Here is a 19,889-nt window from a genome sequence, read left to right on the forward strand (position 1 = left end):
ATATATATATATATATATATATATATATATATATATACTTTATTTAAAAGCAGCAGAAATATAACAAAAAAACCGTTACTCTGAGTTTCACGTTCCCGTTCATCGGTAAGAATTCAATAAAATAGCATGCATGTACATATAGATACACAAATAAAAAAAAACTTGATTAAACTTACCACCTGTTTCTTTATTTAGTGCAAAATACTCACCTGAAAGAAAGTAAAAGGAAAAGATAAATGACATTTAATACCTGTATACACATACAAACACACACACACAAAAATATTTAAGTATACTTTATAGGCAAGTTTCTTTTCTGCATACAAAAAATTCTATATTTCCTCACTAACTTAGAAACCAGGCACCTTCGAATGCTATACTAACCATTAAAACAGTAAAAAATCATTGGTCATCACCCCTACTATAATCAACATCAACATCGTCGTCGTCGTCGTCGTCGTCATCATCATCATTTTTGTCATTGTTTTCATCATTACGACCATTATCATCATCATTTCTAGTAACATTATGATTATTATTTAATTATTCATAAAATCTCTTTTCGCAATTCTAACAAGATTCTTGTTACTAAATCCATTATATTTTTTAGAATTAATGTGAGAGTCAATGGTTAAAATGATTCCTATTATAATTTTAGTTACAGATTTTGTTCACTCACTTTACCAAAAGACATTTCAATCTTTAATACATGAAGGAAATTGAGATTCTCTTTTGAATATGGGAAGAAAATAATAGCTATGACAAATTTGGAAATTGAAGTGTGTGTGTGTGTATGTATATATATATATATATATATATATATATACATACATATATATATTGAAACAAAAAGTCGTCAGAATTTTGGAAAAAAAATCTGTTTATTTCTTCATTATTATTATTAGGGCTTTCATTCATTTCTCAAACTTGTCAAATAAAATTTTGTGAATGTACAAACAGCTTATTCATTTATATAAAACAGGTGTTTTTTGGGGCTTTTGTTTATAAGAAGAGAACATTGTTTTTGTTTTTTTAGGTGAGATTCCATTGACAATGGAGATGGATAGATAGAAATATAGGTAGGTAGATAGGCTGACAGATAGATAGATAGATAGATAGATAGGTAAGAGAGGGAGAGAGAGAAGGGGAATTCCCCTTCCTATACACCATTTATTTATTTAGTCATTTACCATTGTATTGGAATGGGCTTAAGGATGGTGACCTCTTCAAAAGAAAAAAAAAACATACAGGTGATGTGTGGTCATCACTGAAAGACTTTTTGCATCCTCTTTCCTTCTTTATTCATCTTTCTTTCTTTTTCTCCTCTTTGAGTTATATTCTCCCCTTTGCTTTCAAACATTCAAATTTGGAGTGAATTATGTATACATATATATATATATGTACACACACGTAAAGCTAGAACATCCCAATGTTACACATATATATATACCTGAACATTTGTAGAGATGAGCCACATTTGGAATAAAAAATGCAATTCTCTGCTTTGCCTTCAAACATTCAATTTTGGAGAGAATCTCTTGATGAAGTGTGCGTGTGTGTGTGTGCGTGCGTGTGTGTGTGTATGTGTGTGTGTGTGCATGTGTGTGTGTGTTTAGGAACATGTCCATGTTTTAACTGTGTAACTTTGATAATTTCTGTGCATCACACCTAACACTCTATACATATGTAAACGCCGGTGTTAAAAAGGGGGTAGCTGATGAAGAAGAATGTTCTCTATGTGGCTTGTGTGTTTTCTCGTCTACGTTTTGTTTGTAATGTCCTGTACCCAGATATGCACCTTATACATACAGGTGGATGTCGGTATGCACATACCTGTATGTATATATGCATATACTCATTTACTGTTTGTTTTTATATATATATACACACACACACACACACACACACACATATATATATATACACACACACACACACGCGCATATATATATATATATCATTTCAAAATACTGGTTTAAGTAAATCTCTTCAGAATGTGAATATAGATAGATGCATCGGTTAGGATGCAAAAATAATTGATACATATGTGGTAGTAATATAAACAAAGGTAGTAAATCTTACATTAAATTTTGTTCTTGCACTGGTAAATTCGCTGGGTAGAGGTTTGATTGTGGTAGACTGGTTAGTTTCGTTGGGTAATTAGGACGGGGTGAGTACTATTTAGGTGCGGGGTTCCTAGTTTAATTAAGCACATTTTTTTCGCACTTGTGTATTCAATTTGTTTATATTCTGCAATTAGTTATCACCAGTAGTAATATCAGTGGCCAGAAAAGTCTGGTTGAGCAACAGTAATAGAAATGGGTAGTGTATGTCTATAAATCTTATCTTTGATCTTGTGCTCATGCCTGACATAGAACTGTCTTTCTCGCCACTATCGCCCCAGTGGATTAAAGTAAATGTTATTCTTGCAAGTTGCATAAGAAGCCCTCTAGTGCTGGTGCTACGAAATAGAGTACCTAGTATACTCTGTAAAGTGGTTAGCAGTAGGAAGGAATTTCAGCCATAGAAACCATGCCAAAGCAGACATTGGAACAATCTTGTCAAAGTGTTCAACTCATGCCAGTATAGAAGAGGGGAATTAAAAGATGATGATGATGGTAATAATGATAGATTGGTTTCTTATACATGGGAACATTTGTTTCACTTCAAATTCATTTAATTTTATGAAGAATGGATAAATTTTACTCTTATGAGTTTAAAAAAAAATAGTGGCTTGTTATCTCCCAAGAATTTGTACTTAGTAATATATCTTTCACTGACTGAAGTGTGTGGTATTTTTCCTTTGCTTGACAACCTGATATATCTTATGAGAGTAACCGATTGCTCTTAAGCATTTCTTTAAAGAATGGTTCTTACTCCTCTTTCTTTCGTTTAAGTCAAGACTTAAGCTATTCTATACTTTCACTTTCCTTCCATTTTCCTCTTCCAGACTTCCTTTCTATTATGTGTGCTTGTGTCTGTGGTCATTCATAATAAATGTTTGCAAGCATACACATACATATATGTATATATATGTTGGTGTGTGAACTTACATATGTGTATATATATATATGTGTGTGTGTGTGTGAGTATGTGTGTGTGTATGTGTACAATGTACACTCATAATGCTCTCCTAATCTCTCTTTTATACACACATATACATAGCATTTGAAACAATTTCATTGAAACATAATTAGGCATATCTTCCTATTTAGGTTGGTTTATGGGTAATTTTGAAGTAAATCAGGAAAGTGATTAAAGGTCAAAGAATGTGATGTGGCAGAGAAAGCAGAGGAATAGTACTGAAGTCAAGCTGAAAGAACTAGAGTAGCATGGAATAGAGAATGATGACAGTGCTTATACTTGAAATATAGTTCATTAATGTTAGGTGGAAAGCATTTAGTATTTATTTGAAGGGCTGATTATTGAGACCAACAACAGGTCAATTTGATATTCTGAAAATCTCTGAAGATTACTGGCGTTGTAATGAGTTTTGGTTTCTTCAAATTGGTATGGTTACGAAGTTTTACTCTAAGTCAGTTAAAATTACAAAACCTTCCACAGTTACTGACCCTCAGAAAAAAAAGCAAGCACCACAAAATTTATCTGAAATTACTTTAAATACATAAGGTGGCTGAGGTTGTTTGTATTTATACCTAGATAAGTAGATTGTTTTTATTTTGAATAAATGTTCTTGTTAAGTTAGTCATTTAGTTCACAAATATCCCAGTGTATCTAAGATTATATCGTTTGATGTATTCTACATTTTTAAAGACTGTAGAGTATGATCAGAGGGAGATTTGGCTGCTGTTTCTAGTAGTTTAAGTGACCACAAAGTGGTTTTCTTATTGGTTGGAAGCTGTAGAACATGGTGTTAGTGTTATGGTAGCAATGTTCATTTAATCGGGAATTGTGATTCTGTGATTGCCCTTATATTGGTCTATTGAGAATGAATTAGGTATAATAATTCTCTTGATGGTAGTTACTATGTTGATGGTTATTATATTTGTAAGTTAGTGTAACAGCAATTATTGACTATGTTGTGGAATAATAGTATTGATGGACACAGGGTCATGATAGTATCTACAAGGTAAAAATTAGTAGAATCTTTAGAGTATTGGACAGAATGCCTTATGGTATTCATTCTGGCTCTCTCTGTGTTCTGAGTTCAAATCCTGTTGAGGCCAACTTTGCTTTCTATCTCCTTGGAGTCAGTAAATAAAGCACCAGTCTAGTTTCATTATCTTCTTCCCCTTTTTCTGAAGGAAATTGACAGTGATCGGACCTAGAAAGAGATGGACTTTGCCAGGTTTAGATGATCATGAAATACTGAATGTAATAATGGCATCCATATGGTTCCACCAGGAGTTGAAAGCTCAAGGCAACAATGTCTTTGCCTGACAAAAAATGTATGGTACAATTATGGGAAATCAGTTGGTTGCATTGATATTTGAATTTGTTTGTCTTGTGTTAGCTTCTGACAAAACACCAGTTTTATAGTGGCAGGTTTTGTATTTGTAGTTCAATACCTTAATCTCCCTGGTCTTATATATTTTTAACTATATAATAGACATACCAATCCTGAACCTAAAACACTTGCTTACCACATTTGTCAAGATTCTCCAATTTGCATATACATTATATTCATGTTCAGAACCAAGCAGTGTACATGTCTAAACAAATATCTTTCTCTTGACATAAGACTTTCTTCTACAAAACCATAGTGTATAGGTGTTTAAATTTATTACAGGAATATAAGAGATGAAGCTAAACTTTGTTGAATTTGAATCCAAAATCTTGAGGAAACAAACAAAATACTGAAAAAGGTAACACCCAAAATCAAAGGAAACCAGTGAGGGTTTGTGTTGTCAATAAATAGTCTATGAGGAAGAGCAGTAGTTAGAATAAATGTAGTTATCATAAAGAAAGGAAGAGGTTTGACATTTCCTCATGGTAATTATATTTTTTTAACTGGCACACTTCCTCTTAAATACTGAAATACACCAAAACCAATATGTTAGTTCTCATTTCTGCTCTTAGCTGTCTTATTTACATGATAGGTTGTTGTGCTGGAGGTAGTTGTTGTTATGATGAAGGTAATTATAACAGTAGCCATAGCAGTTGCTCTAGTAGAGCTAGTTGTAATGTCATTGGTTGTGATATTAATAATAATAATAATAATAAAAGGGCAATAGTCATTGTAGTGATGACAGTAGATAGAGATTAAGTTGTGCAGTACTAATAGTAATTATGTTAACATTGAAGTAATGGTGAGAGTGATGTTATTGGTTTATGTGGTGTTGCAGCTGTTTAAATAAAAATACCTACCTATTATTTTAAACCTGAGCACTATATTTACAAGAGGTTAAATCACTCAGAGATGCCATCAACAGGAAAATCAATAGTTAAGTTAGTGTTAGCATATTTAAGATAGTGAACACTTAAAAGTTAATTAGAAATAATTGTTCAGTGAGCAAATGACATTGTTAGTCAATGATTAATATTATTTTGCAAGAGCAAGTACAGGAGACAATTGTCCTAGTCTTATTAGACCCTTTCAACAAAACATAGAATTCATTGTACTTACTGTATGTAGTATTGATGAGAGAATTACTAAGTAAATGCACATTGCAACATACGAGTTGGAAAGAGAGTTAACTTGTTTTAGAGAATGCAGTACCCAAAGAAATCACAAGAGTGTAGATGGCTGAGTGAATAATATATTGGACAGTCAGCCAAAGGAATGGTGATTTAAGCAATGCTACAGGAAATGAATTGCATCCAGATCAGGACATTTAATTTTCAAACTGTACACACTACTAAATGTAAAATAGTATTTGAATTGGCAATCATTAGAGCATCAAATTAAATACCTGAGAAGTATTTGTTCAAGCTCCCTACATTCTAGGTTCAAATCTCATTGAGGTCAACTTTACCTTTTAACCTTTCAATACCAATCTCTGGGTGGTAGATTGATAGAATTGTTGGTTGGATGCCTTGTAGTATTTATTTTGTCTCCATGCATTTTAAATTTCAAATCCTGCCTACATCCCTATTACAGTGAACCTCTTCCAGGTAGAAGAATAAAAAACCACAAAAGACACCAAACACAAAAGAATTTGCATTTCAATGCAATAGGAATAATCTAAGAGTACAGATTGCTCAAAAGATAATTATGATGATGATAACAACAATGGTGATGATGATGATGAGTAGTAATAACCCAACACTGTAAGAAGTGGTAGCATTATAAAACTCCAGTGGTTAATTAACTTGTTGTGTCATGGATCATCTGTTCTTGGGGGTTTGGAGAATAAACTCTAATACTCAACATCAAACAAAAGTGCCTCAATCATCTTGCTTTGACTTGAATCAGAGACTCTGGTTAATATTACAAACCACATGAGATTGAGGGTTAAAGAGCAACAGCATATTCCACATTAAACTGCTCGTGCATAGGCATCTACCACCAAGTGTATGTATGTATGTGTGTGTTTGTGTGTGTGCGTGTGTGTTTGAGTGTGTTTGTGTGTGTGTGTGTGTATATGTTTGTAGGCTATATGAGAGAGATTCACACGACAATATTTATACAACACCACAGTTCAGATGTGTTGCTACTGTTAAAGTAATGTAGTTGTTGCTAACACAACACATGCTGAAATATGATCCTTTGAAACTATCATTAATATTTCATATGATACATGCACACAGATGTTATAAAACATTTGTACTGTTAATCAGCTTTACACACACCCATGCAGATACATCGAAATGTATCTTTCTGTATGTATGCTTCTATATGCATATGCATGCATACACTTGTGCAGGCATGTCAAGCATGGGAAATATGATGGTTACTTTGACAGAATGGTTAATAGGAAAATAAATCAGAAACTAAATTGATTTCTGGCTTTGGCAAAGAGTATCAGATTTTTATTGTGTGATTTCAATTGACAATGGATCCACTACCTTTTGTACAAGCTTTTACTTGTTTCTTAGAACAGCTGATCTATGCTTGACTGACATTGCCACAGAAACCTTCTCCCCTTCAGTCTTTGACAGTCTAGAAAGATAGATGATGTTGTGTAACATTCATGGGTTACCAAAGAGTTAAGTAAAGGGATGTGAAGTAATTATGCCTGGGGTATGACATTAAGATTGAGTCATCTGCTCACTGGTAACTTACCTACCCTTTGCATACTCAAGTTGATAATTAGATCCATCAAAATAGACAAAATAGGAAACAATAATGGCATGTAGGTTTATATTAATGTAGTAGTGAAGTTAAGAATTGTGTAGTGAACAGAAGGACTTTGTGCATAAAATAAAATAAGCAAATTTCGTCTATGTATAGCAAGGGCAAGGAACCTCTTGCTACAAACAAACTTTTGCCTGCCTTTCAATTTGAAAATACTTCTGAAAGTCACATATGAAAAAAATGGCTTGCATTGTTTAATATAATTGAAATACTTATAAACTTTTATATTAAAGGATTCATTATTTTTCTCAGTACAAATTTTTCTCAGTACAAATTTTTCTCAGCACAGATCCTTATACATTTGCAGTTCATCCCTAGTGTTAAAAATGTTCCCCTCTTCTGGTTCTTCAAGCTCATTTCAGTTGCTTTGATATCATATTTGTCAAATATTAGAATTTCTTTAGTTTTGACTTTTTGATGTTTACCAGCTGATTACAATGTATCAAATAATTACTAAGACAAAACAAATGACTAAAATCTTGGAAAAATGTTGATAATCTGTATTGGTAAAAATAAGTTAGTACAATTTATTTGAACTATCAGCAATAAAAGCCTCTCTTGGAAAGACAACGCAATGGAAAGTGGTTGGTAACAGGAAGGACATTGGCTGTAGAAAACATGTTAAAAATGGAACATGTGAGTAAAACATTGCCTTAGCTTATCTAGGAGAGCAGTATTTCCAAATAAGAATTGACTTGAACTGTGATAATCCAACTAACCAATGCTGGCATCGAAAAGCAAATGTAAATTGATGACAATGATGATGAACAGATTCAACACAATGTCTTACAAAGATGTATTAATCACTTTGATTTATATACGCACATACATTACACACACACACACACACACACACACACACACACACACAGTATGTATGTGTGCTTCCTACATGGTTGTGTAACTATGTATTTGTCTTTGCATGTATTTAATGATGTCTGAACATATTTACACATAAATGTACATATTTGCGAAGTCATGTATGTATATGTATGTGTGTATATGGCCAAGTATATAGTTTGGTTATGAATGAGAAAGTGTGGCAAATTCTGACTGTCTCTTGAGATGTCAAGATTTTAAATCAAGAAATGAAAATATCAGATAATTATTCAGTAGAAATTTAAGTCTTGAAAAGTTAAAAGCTATCAAGTAATGAAATGGGATACATGAGTGTGTCTGAAAACTGACAAGCTCTCTTAGTATATGCAGCAATTCCCTCAAACACATTCTCTCAACATCTCTGTTTGTCTGTCTCTTTCATTCTCCATCTCTCTGTCTACTCTCTCTACACACAGACATGCACTCTTTTGTCTCTCTGTTTCTGTCTCTCTTCCATTTCAGTTTTTTTTCTTTTTTTCACTTCTCTCCTTTCAATTCCTGTGTACCTTTCTCAACTTTTCTCTTTTCCACTAATTTACATCTCTCTCTTTTTCATCTTTATTCCTATATCTGCATCTTTATTATCTATTTGTAACATTATTGCAGAATAATGTTACACCTTCCACTCTCATATATTTTTCTCATCCTTCCCTCCTACCTTCTCTCTTTCTCTCTCTCTTTTCTTTTTATATTGCCATCTCTTTTCCCCTCCTGTAATTCCTCTCCTCAATCTTTGTCTTACCTTTTCCTTTAAACTCAAAACCTTATTACACACACTCTCTCTCTCTCTCTCTCTCTCTCTCTCTTCCTCTCTGTGCTTTCTCTCTGTTACATTCTGTTTCATTCAACATCTTTCTTTCTGCTAGGCTGTCTTTCTATTGTAGTCTCATTCTGTTACACATTTCTAATTTTTTTCCTACTCCTATTGTACTTTCCTCCCACTGAACCCACACCACCATCCATTAAATTCTTTCTCATTCATTTCTCCTATTAAAGTCTTTTACACAAACAAGCATACATACAACCACACACACACTCATGGGTACTGCACACACATTTCTCACATACACACTAACATTACAAATATGAACTTGTTCATATTCACATTTCACATACACGTTTACATTCATGTTCACATGTAATCACATATATGCACATATATACATGCTCTCTCTCTTTCTCTCTCTTTCACACACATACTTTATGTAGAGAAACAGACACACATAAATTTTTTTGTTAAAATATCAAATTTAAAAGACAATTCCATCCATTTACAATTGATATTAGAAGGAACAGCATCTTCGGTAATAACTTTATAATTGACACGAACAACGAACATTGTTAGATTTAAAACAAAACACAACACAGCAAAAATAAAGTAAATAAAATAATCAAACAAAAAGATGGGAAAAAAAATTAACAAAATACGGTATTTAAAACAGCAACAACAGTAACAACAATAGTGACAACAACAATGAATCTACTCTTGTTTACAAGATGAACAATATTGTTATCTGAGATTACTTAAATTTCTCTTTCTTTCTTGTTCCTTCTCACTCTCTCTTCTCTGTCACCAGATCCATCATTTGCCATTAACTTCTCAAAGAGCTACGTCACATACCACATATTCATTCAGAGAACATTGCTCATTTGTATTGGTTACAGAAGTAAGTAATAAATTATCGAGTGGCTAAATTATTTAATTCCTGTTATGTGTAAAAGAACTCCTTCATATTGATGCCATGATTTTGTTCTTTACCACAAAATAAATATCTAAAAATTAAATATATAAATGAATGTAAAAAAATGCAAGCCAAATTTATTTCATTTAAATTTTTTAATTTTTAGTTTTAGTAAATTAAAGAACAACGATAACATTTTAAGATGTATGTATATAATATTTCTGTATATATACATCCTTCTATGTAGGATGTATATATGTATATGTGCCTTGGGCATATTATGCATATGGAAACGTGTCAGCAATTTCAAGAAGTTCATTTTTGGGGTCCTGATGTTTTGGATTCAATCCTACTCTGTGGAAACTTGAGCAACTGGCTCTTGCAGTAGACTTTGATAGCTTCAAGACTTGCCAGTGAAACTGAGGAGACAGAAACAGAGCTGAAGCCTTTTGCATAGATTAAACCTGTTATTGAAAGGTTCGCTACCTAAAGATTACATTAGGAGTAAATGTATCTGTAGAGTACTCAGCCACTTAAGCTATAAGTCAGTGAGTCACTAGCCCTGTTGATTAAAGAACAGAAACACTCATTTAACTCATGCGAGCATCTACAACTCATGCATGTCTACATATTTCTGTCTGTGTATTATGATTACTATTGTCAGGATATTTGCTTAATTAATTTTTACTCATTTTGGTTTTCAATGAGTAATGAATTAATTGCTTCAAATTTTGGCACAATGTCAGCAATTTTAAGGGGAAGAAGTTAGTTGATTACATTGACCCAAGTGTTCAATAGGTACTTTATTTTATCAACCTCAAAAGGATGAAAGGCAATGTTGGCTTTGGTAGAATTTTAACTCAGGATCTAAAATATCCGAAGAAATACTGTGCTAAGCAGTTTGCCTGACACATTAAATCTATTTTGCATTTCTTCTCTTTAAGTTTATTTTTGGCTACTCCAGAAATAAATTAGCTTTTTTGTAATATTTCTTTTCTTTGAAGAAAAGGACTCCACATGTCTTATTGATAACCACTTAAGTTGCAAGCAAACATGTAATTTTTTTTTTATTCCTTATGATGAGGTAGAGTAGCATTCAAAATATTTGCAGTCATTCCCTAACTTGTGAGGGCAATGTGGCTGATGTTCAGTTAATGGTGTTGAAACCAATTAAACAATAATTTGAGCAGACAAGCAAGATCCAATAGGCTACAATCTAGGAAGGAAGAGGTATACAAAGTCAAGTATTTGGAGTGGCCAAGTGAAAGAATAAAGCACTAGATTTCGATATTTGGTTTAAGGTAAAATACAGTTCAGGTATCAAAACATAGAAAGAGATATGTGATGGGTTTTTTTCTTTTATTTGAGTCAAAGGCATAGCAAGGAAATGTTAGTAGCTTGTTAAATATTTGTTTATGTGTAGAAATAAAATGCATTGTATCAAAGTAGAAATAGACATTTATGTAGATTAATTTATCTTGACTTGAATACACTTCTGCATATCAATACACACGTCTATCTGTCTATCTTTCTCTCCTTCTCTCCCTCCCCCCTCTCTCTCTCACATGCAAATTCACTACGTATTTGTGAATAGTACAAATTGCATTAAATTGTGATATTTCTTCATAATACAGAATGAAGTTATGTCCACTTAAAAAGCATGAAGTTTTTCTTGAGGACAATTATGAAGATGATGTTGATATGAGGTAGTGGAGGAAGAGGAAATAAAAGTAGATATAGACATCTCCTGCATTGACAACACTGCTGACAAGTATATAAAGGATAATGACAAGTTTGAAGACGTTAAATGAAGATGGTTGGATGCTATTGCTCATCTTGAAATTTTGTGAGATGATGCTTCTCTAAATGCCAGATGCATCTCATTCACACTTATCATAGATGGCTTCACTGACACTGAGCTTATTTTCTCTGCCTTACTGCACCAATGAGTATCTCTGCTGCCTTTGAAATATTTGATGGCTGCTGCTGTCTCACTTGCTTTATTCTGACTATATCAAACTGTAGTATCTCACTTGAAGAATCAATACAGTCCAAATTATTTCATCTTCCTCTCTTTAAATATGCATTAAGAGAATTCATTTTCTCCCAGAGTGATATCTTAATATAGAAGTGACACCCTCATGATCACTGCTGCTCTAAGACGTGATAATTTTGTCAACTCTTGATCTTCTCTGTGTTATATTTAGTTGCTTCAGTGAGTTCAACTTTTCTAGGTAACAGTTATATCTTAGTTCAACTACTTTTCTATTCCAATCTATTGCAACTTTAATGTGCTTGATTTCTGCTCTGACAGAAACTGTGGAAAGCCAAATAAGGGGAGAATGATGGAATTGAAGTAAATGACAAATATTATTATTATTTCACATTCTGATTGGATGTATTCATTTCTGGAATGATAGAAACTATTATTCAATTTACTTTTCTATTTCTAAATTAGATTTCTCAGCTCTTTCTATAACTTCCATCAATACTAATGTTGGATTTATATAATTTTAATAAAGTTTCTCTGTTGTGAATATTGAACAACTAATCAATGTGTGTACCATAAATGAAAGACTACTGTTTTTGTCATATGCTGAAATTATCTTTTAAATTAATTAATGTATTGATTATTTTTATGTAACTTATTCAATCTGGTTGCTGTCATGAATATCTGAACAACTGTTGTAGATATGTAGATCTAAATAGCTAAATAGCTATGAGCAAACAATAAATCTTCCTCTGGATAAGAAACTAGTCTAATTTATCACTAGTAATATTACTCCCAGGAGATCTATAATGTTTCTAATAGTAAACTGAGTGAAATATGCATTTATAATTAAGTATATAACCCAAATACAAATCAAAATGCTTTTGCAATGATTTTGAACTGAAGTCCTGTGAGTTTATTGTAACAAGATCATATCCAGCCATTTTATTCAAAATTAGTAGAGAATATTTTGTGGAAACTTTTCTCTGCAGTCTGACTTTGGGCATGTTTCCTTTTCTGTATGTGATAAGGTTGAACATTAGGAGACAACAAATTAGCTTTTGTGACTATTTCTAATGAAGTACTTCACTGCCTAAATTTAAAAAAAACAACTTGAAAATAAAACAAAAATTGAAAAATTTAAGAAAATAACAATTTTTTTCCATTTATGGTGTGTGGAAGTTAAGCTTGCAACGAGTTCTTATTTTATATTACAATAGGGAGACTTAAATTCAATATGAACATTTTAAAACAAGTGGTTTGTATGAAATACCCTGAGGTAGTCTGAGACAAGTTGGCAACAAAAGAATTAAATCACTGATGTTATACTATGTACTATGAATGGAAATAAAATAGTATCAGTTTAATGTCTGTGGAATATAAACATTAGGAATGATCTCCATAAAATTCCGTCATATCTATATGTAATATTGATAAAGATTATAAAGATTGTAAAGAATCCCTGGTTTTAATGTTATATGTATTAAAATTGTGAGTGTCTTTGAGTAAAAAAAATTCAATACTGTTACAATTTTTATTCTGTGCAAAATCACATGAGTTAAAACAGTTTTTCTACTGTTTCAGAGATTAAACATACTAAACTTGGTGCTTGATGCTTTTAAGTCCTTTTTGATTTGATTTAATCTTTATTTATTTAATGGAATTCAATTGCATTCAAGTAATATTTTATAATACCACAAAAATACCAATCTAAGAAATCTTATGCGTACACACACACACACACACACACACACACGCACACACACACACACGTGTATATAATTTCCTGGTCTATATGTCTTATGTCTGAATACTCTTTACTTTGTCCTATATACAAGGCGCCAATTCTTAATACCACAACAGGAGTTCATAATTCATGCTCTATCAAAGTGATAAGTGAATGAGACAACTTCTATAGTGCTGGTACCACAAAATTTACCCAGTACACTCTGTAAAGTGACTGGTGGTAAGTTGGGCTTCATTCTCTCAAAGCAGCAGTTACCAATAGGTGATGACTTAGACTGTGATGACTTGTCTGGAAGCTGTGGTTTAAGTCAATGGCGATTTTATTGAATAAATTTACTCTTTAGTATTTCAAGATGTTTTATGTAATTTTGGTAAATATATGTTAAAATGAGATGTCAGTGTTATTTTCATTTTTGCGTAATTTAGACAACAATTTATTCTCCACTTCCTGTATGTGTATATATATATATATATATATATATATATATATATACATGATGGGCTTCTTTCAATTTCCATCTACCAAATTCACTCACAAGGTTTTGGTCTGCCTGAGGCTATAGTAGAAGTCACCTGCCCAATATTCTACACAGTGGGACTGAGCCCAGAACCATGTGGTTAGGGAAGTAAGCTTCTTACCCCGTGCCTATATATATATATAAATTAGTGTGTTTGGTAAGTAATTGCATTTTACCAGAAAGGAAACAAATGTAAACTACGTTTATCTGAATAGTTTTAATCAAGAATGTAATCACCATCATTTTCAACAACTGCAGCTCTGCTGGAAAGTAAGTATTTTTATGCTACGTTTAAAGAAACCTATTTCTTTTCCTGAAAAAAGTCTGAAAGACAGTTTTCAATTTCTTCTCCGCTTCTGAATGTTTTGCCTCACATAAAATGTTCTAGTAACCAGAACAGATGGAAATTCATATGTGATAAGTCAGATGAGTATGTGGAAGAACTTCGCATCCTAACGATCTTATTTTTTGTTGGGTTTGTTTTGAAGAGTGTGACCTTGCATTGTGATGCTGGAGAATAACACCTTTTCTGCTTATCAAAGCTAGCCACTTTTGACATAATCTTTCATTTTACATGATCAAGTTGTTGGCAACAGACATCTGCATGTTCCAGTAGCTCATAATGGACAATACCTTTCATGTTCTACCAAACACAGAACAAGGATTTTTGTGGATAGATTTCCGGTTTTGGTGTTGGCACTGGCCTCTCATTATGTGATAACCATTGTCGTTTTCTGTTGTGATGCAAAACCTTTTGTTCATCTTCTGTAACAATGCACTGTAGAAATGATGGGTTGTTATTCCTGGTTAGAAGACTGCTGCAAATGGTGGAAGCTCATGTGGAATCCAAATTTCCTCTTTGAATGTTTTCCCAGTTTGCTTGAGATGTTTGTGGATAGTTGAACATAACACATTAGATTTTTGTGCCACATCTCTGGTGTTTTGACATGGATCTGATACAAGATTCTCATCCAAAAGTTCGTCATTCAGAGCGGGTCGTCTACCAGAGCAAGATTTGTTGGATATGTCGTAATCACCATTTTTAAACCTCTTAAACCACAGCTGACATGCATGAGCTTTCACTGCACCTGGATACTTTTCTTTTGAGACTCATATAGTAAGCAATGACGAATATGTTGTTTCATAAAGTTCTTGTCCTCCACAGGGCTAATTACCAAAATAACTATACTGGATAGAAGAGCTGATATACTATTTTTAGACAGTAACCTCCCATTCGACCTTTGCCCTGGTGTGGTTGATTAATCCATATTTCAAAGTGGTGAAAAACTGCAATCACTTTCTGAACACCCTAACACACACACACACACACACACACACACACACACACACACACACACACACAGAAAGCGTAGAAAAGATTTTTGTTTATTTACTTGCAAAATGTTATATGACTTTTTGCTTTCGCAAGAGTGTGGCCTTTGTTTAACATTTGTTAAAAATCTATTTAAAATAATAATCTCAATTTTGTGTGTGTTGTGATTATCTAATAAGTTTTAGAATTTACTTAAGTACAATTCCAACAAACAACTGAAACTTATGTATTCTAATGACAATAGTATCAAATATGATGCTATAAGTAGGAGGCTAAGTTTATAATATATATTCTGTCTAAAATTGATACAAGCTATCCAAAACAAGCTCGATATAAACGATAATTTAAAGTTCAAGTGAGTGCTATAGCAGACCAACTTGTAATTGTTACCCAAAAAATTTCTCTAAGAATATCTTTCTTGTATATTATTTCAATTTAATCCCTTTGCCTCAGGAATATGCTCATCAAATATCAAATGGGCTGAAAATCATAATAATATAGTGAAAAAAATTGTTTCTCCAAATATGAAATTCAGTTCCATTGAACAAACAGATAAATTCTACAACTAATCTCATAAAAGGAAAAGAAATATAGCATAATAACTTCCTTTTACTCCTTTTAATATGCATTTTTGATGCAGTGCATTTTTCTTTGTTTTCTTAATTTCAGTTTCACATAAATGTGTGCTTGTGCATATGCATATGTGCATGCACATGCAAGACACAGAAGAAGACTGCTTACTCAGTTTTAATACATCTCCCACAGTACAAAATTATAGGAAGGAGAAAAGAAATAATATGCCATAAAAATAAAATGAAACAAAGTTGGCTGTTAATAGGGAAAGAAAGAAAAAGGGTAATCTAAGAGAAGAAAGTAATTTGTGAAGTGAGAAAACCCATTTTCCTACACATCTCTTTCTCTCTGGCAGCATGTCAGTACCGAAGCCAAGCAAGATAATGAACTGGGCCATACAGAAACAACTTAAGCAGTGGAGCATCAAATTAAGCATATCAACAAATAAACTGCCTAAGAATCTCCTGTGACTGTATTATTACAAGTCAATCTTATTGAATTACTCAGTATCAGACATGAAGCCTGACTGAGAGAGCAATGAACAGTAGCAGAATAAGGGGATGTGAGAGCAAGATTGGCTCATGTTTAGAGTTGTAACCTATGACACTAACCTTAATTAGAAGTGGTGTTGGAGGAGACACAACTGCATAATGCTCTCACTGTTTTGTTAACTAGTTTTCAGTGTATATGTATCTGACCATGTTATACTGATAAATCAATCCTAATAGATTAAGTAATCAAATTTGGTATGGATATGTGTGGAGGTAAGGGTGATTGGAAGAAGGAAAGAGAGAAATAAAGACATAAAGGAAGGAGAGAATATTCTCCAGCAACATAATATTTTGACTCCAGCAAAAATAAACACTTGTATTTGTTATTTCTTGTCCAACCTAGAGTACAAGAAATTTTTTTATTTTTTATTTTTCATGATCTACCTGAGAGTTTCAAATTTACAGCTACTTGCTGAAGAAGCCAGAAAAGCAGAAACTTATCTTTTTTAAGATGATTTGATCTTAGTGGAAACACTTTTCTGTTTCTACCTAGTCTCCTTTTTAATCTTTTTACCTTGTCCATGGCTGTTCCTGCTAGAAGTTAAATGAGACAACAGTGATCCCAAGTTTAATGATAAAATACAGAATTCTTGATTATATGTGATTTTAATTTTTGTATGTCAAAGTGCATTGACTGTTTTTCCATCACCCTACTGTTGCTCTTTCGTCATCATCATTCACCATCACTACTGCTACCAGTGCTGATACTGCTGCTGCCCTTACCCCACCATCATCATCATAATCATCACCTTCCAAAGTATTTGATGACCATCTTCTTTATCATTACTTGCTTTTTTGCTATCATTATCAATTTTTCCCACATATTCAGTTTTACATACCATATATACTTTGTATAAGAATTGCAGTGATAGAAATGTCATGCTCTATTCTTTGTGTTACAAGACTTTGGCTTCAGACTTTGGCCAGAACATAAGTCACATGTTGTTGGTTTTGAATACTGTTTACAACTTAGCTTGCAATTTCATTTAAATGAAATATTGAACTAAAATATTCTCAAATATAGTCTATAAAGCCTAGCAAATACTCAGAACCATAAATATTGTAAAAATGTTTGTATGATCAATGTTTAGGACAATCAGAACAACCCATACTTTTGACATGCTACTCCTGATTGATTGACAATATTTACTGCATCTAATGACTATAAGGATTACAGCTTGCTGGTTGGGAACTGCACTTGTAATGTGTAATGTCTACTTATCTATACATTATATGTATGTATGTATGTATGTATGTATGTATGTATGTATGTATCTATCTATCTATCTATCTATCTATCTATCTATCTAGATAGATAGATAGATAGATAGATAGATATGCTCAGGTATTGATGTCGAAATTACGGCAATATCTATTTGGCAACTGATGATGAGAATACATATTTGTAATGCCTGTTTATGAATTTTTATATCTTAGTCTCGATATTCTGAGTTGTCCTTCATTCTAGTAAAGTGGAAAGCATTTTGTGGGTTCATGGATTGTAGAGATTACTTACACAGATATAAGTTGTTTTTATTCATAGATAATCTTATTAAATTAGATATCTTATTAGACACTTAGATATTTTCATAAACTTACAACCAGTATAGAAAGTACAATTGGTGATACAGAAAAATATAACCATTTGTCAGAACTAATACTGTTAATAATAATTGTTTATAATTTAGGCACAAGGCCAGCAATTTTAAGGGAGGGGAGAAAAGAAATTTCAAGAGGAGGGTATTAGCTGATTACATGGACTATAGTAGCAGAGCAGTACTTTATTTTTCAAACATTGGAGGGATGAAAAGCCAAGTTAACCTGGTGTATCATTACTTATTTCTCTCTGAGACCACAATACAGAATTCCCTAAGAATTACATTGAGTTTTGTCACTCTTTATATCAAGAAAACAAACTTATACCTTATCCTCTTTAGTTTGAATAAAATGCAATTAAAATCTTCTAAGTTGCTACAAATGATAGGCTTCTTTATTTCTGATGATTTTTTCCCCTGTCAATCCTACATACATAAACAAATAAAAACTACATTTCAAACAGTTCCTCCAATTCAGTACTAGAAAAATACTTTAGATCTTATTTGCTTCTGACCATTTACAAAGCCCTAGTAAAACCTACACTGGTGTATTGCTCCCACCTCTAAGACAATGCTGATGCTACATTCACAAATATTGAAATAAATGACATCAAATAGGAAATCCATCAGATTTTCTCTCTTTGCTTATTCTATCACTGCTACTGAAGCCTCTGCTCCCTGGAACTAGATTTTACTCACAACTTCATTACAGGTCCACACAAAACATCTATTTTTCTGTCCCTCATTAATACAGGGTACCTCATTTACCCCAAATATGTACCACTCTTGACATTTAATCATTTATTTTCAGTGCATCACCTTCCTTTCCTAACAATGGCTTTTCTACAGACATCAACTTACAGATATTGAAACTGAACATCAGCCATTCTAATCTCATCAGTCTCTGATAGCCTATGAAGGACATGGATATTGCTCTTCTTCCCTCCTGTCCATGAGAGAGTCTCCATCTTAACAAATACTAACCCCCCCCCCACTATTGCCATACTCACTTGCAAGTGAGTATGACTTCATAGCATGTACCATGCTTATGGTGTTTTAAGTGCATATAAAGTTATAAGCAGATATAGACATTCTTTCCATATGCATATAAACACACACACACAACCCACATGCACTCACATAAACACACATATTCATATAAAGCTATATCAACCCATGTCAGCTTGGAGAGATGGATGCTATAACATAGATGATATACTCTATACTTATGCACAAATAGAAACGATCACAAATATTACCAATACACACTGAATTGCATGCATGCACACACACACACACACACACACACACACACACACACACACAGCGATAGATGCACCTTCCACTGCTTTCCCAGTATGTTACTTACATTTGTTCTCTGTGTAACATAATCTAAAATCTATTAGATAAATCTGTAGACTTCTCTTTCTAGTAACAACGTTAATAGAGAGATTTTCAATAATTGTCTCAGTAAACCAATATCTATGCCTATGCAAATCAGTGGCTTCACAGAGATGTACATTCTTGAACTCTGAGCATCAATAAGAATTACTTACATGAAGTACAATCTACATATCACTTACTATTCTATATCTACCTACCTACCTATCTATCTATCTATCTATCTATCTATCTATCTGTCTGTCTGTCTGTAAATATACATATATTGATGCATTCAAAGGCATTAATATATATACTTCAACCCATGCTAGCATGGAAAGCGGATGTTAAACGATGATGATATATATGTATGTATATATATAT

At 32.8% G+C, this 19,889-nt stretch overlaps 1 protein-coding gene across 1 annotated transcript in view; it reads right to left on the reverse strand.

Moving 5' to 3' along the window:
- The window catches only part of LOC106878977 (neuroglian), a 562,318-nt gene that overhangs the window by 353,687 nt on the left and 188,742 nt on the right, over nucleotides 1-19,889 (reverse strand). Inside the window, exon 2 of the mRNA XM_052966151.1 lies at nucleotides 177-209. The gene's annotated coding sequence lies outside the window, so the exon portion shown is untranslated. The remainder of the gene's footprint in view (nucleotides 1-176; nucleotides 210-19,889) is intronic.

The sequence above is a fragment of the Octopus bimaculoides genome, chromosome 1, assembly GCF_001194135.2.
Source record: "Octopus bimaculoides isolate UCB-OBI-ISO-001 chromosome 1, ASM119413v2, whole genome shotgun sequence".
In the NCBI taxonomy this organism is placed as follows: Eukaryota; Metazoa; Mollusca; class Cephalopoda; order Octopoda; family Octopodidae; genus Octopus; species Octopus bimaculoides.